The following is a 1,766-nucleotide window of genomic DNA, read 5'->3' as shown; positions in this document are numbered from 1 at the left end:
TTTTATTTTATCTTAGTTGTGTCAGGTGTGTGAGGAAAGTGGAGAATATGTAAAGAATAAGCCTTAACTAGAGACGGATGCAATCTAGTTCTCTTGCTTGAGGGTACACTCGATCACACTATTCTATCATATTTCTCTTCCTCTTTATTTTGTTAATGTTTTATAGTTTACGTAGGAGATATATATTTCAATGTTACTGTTCTTCAAATATTTTATTTTCCTTTTTCCCTTTCCTCTCTGGGCTATTTTCCCTGTTGGAGCCCCTGGGCTTGTAGCGTCCTGCTTTTCCAACTAGGGTTGTACCTTGGCTAATAATAATAATAATAATAATAATAATAATAATAATAATAATAATAATAATAATAATAATGATAGTAATAATAGTAGTATCTGGCCAGTCGATTTGATGTGAAAATTGCCCTTTTCTTTCACGTTTCCAATCTATTTATCTATCACCACTGAATAGATAGTGGTGGGAAACTCTTTAGTTGTTGATTTTGTATTCAGCACTGATTGGACGACTTGAGCAGACTTGATATGAGGGATCTCTATGTGATTCATTATTCACCCCCCCCCCCATGCAGTTTTCTTACTAAGCCATTTTATCTCTCTCTCTCTCTCTCTCTCTCTCTCTCTCTCTCTCTCTCTCTCTCTCTCTCTCTGTATATATATATATATATATATATATATATATATATATATATATATATATATATATATATATATATATATATATATATATATATGTGTGTGTGTGTGTGTGTGTGTGTGTGTATATATATATATATATATATATATATATATATATATATATATATATATATATATATATATATATATATATATATATATATGTATGTATGTATATATAGTTTTTTTTCATTTAGTATACCATTCTTATACGAACTTTTAATTGCTCTCATTTTTTCCATTTGTGTGGTTTCGGAGTTGACCCGTCTCCATTTACTTCGATTCTAATTGAAATATTTTAACCTTACTAATTTCCAAGAAATTTTAGGTCATAACCAAACATTGCTCAACCAATCAAAAACTAGATTTACTTTCGTACAATTTTTTTTTTTTTTTTTTTTTTTTAGCTTGTTATGAAAATAAATTATATATTAACGGTGCACCTAAGAATTCTTGCAAGTTTTCTTAATGTGCGTTTCTACGGTGACCTTAATTTTTTACGTTATCAAATCCCTATATAATCTACTCATTGTTTCCATTCTCTTAATGTTCTCTATATAACCAATGCCTTTTAAATGATTTTTCATGTTATTTCAAAAGTTTCTGGAAAGGTTTTTTAAGTAATGAAGAAATTTAGTAGAAATAGAGAAGAAAGTGCAGTTAAAGAAGATAAAACAGAAAAGCGAGTAAATTGAAATGGGTGTTATAAAAGGTATTTGATATTTCGGATCATTCCACTCTTATCTTTTGTTTATTTCAACCGTTGTTTATTAATTCTTCACTTGTCTTTTGGATTTTCATTCATTATTTTTGGTTCTGGATTCTTCACCCCTTATTTTTTTTATATGCCCTTTTACTTATTTTTTTTTTACTCTTGGATTTATAAATCTCCCCTCATACGTAACATAACTCCCCAGTGACATTTTCCCCTACTTATAACTTAATTCTAAATTACTTAAAAACTTATTTCCTTTTTTACTTTAATGCTTATAATTGTTAAGGCTCGTAGGGAGGTAGAGCCTTCAGGGCGGGGTGCCCTGTAGGCATTACTTAAAGGTCTTAGCAGTATTTTTGCA

The sequence above is a fragment of the Palaemon carinicauda genome, chromosome 19, assembly GCF_036898095.1.
Source record: "Palaemon carinicauda isolate YSFRI2023 chromosome 19, ASM3689809v2, whole genome shotgun sequence".
NCBI lineage: Eukaryota > Metazoa > Arthropoda > Malacostraca > Decapoda > Palaemonidae > Palaemon > Palaemon carinicauda.
This window is presented reverse-complemented; position numbering follows the sequence as displayed.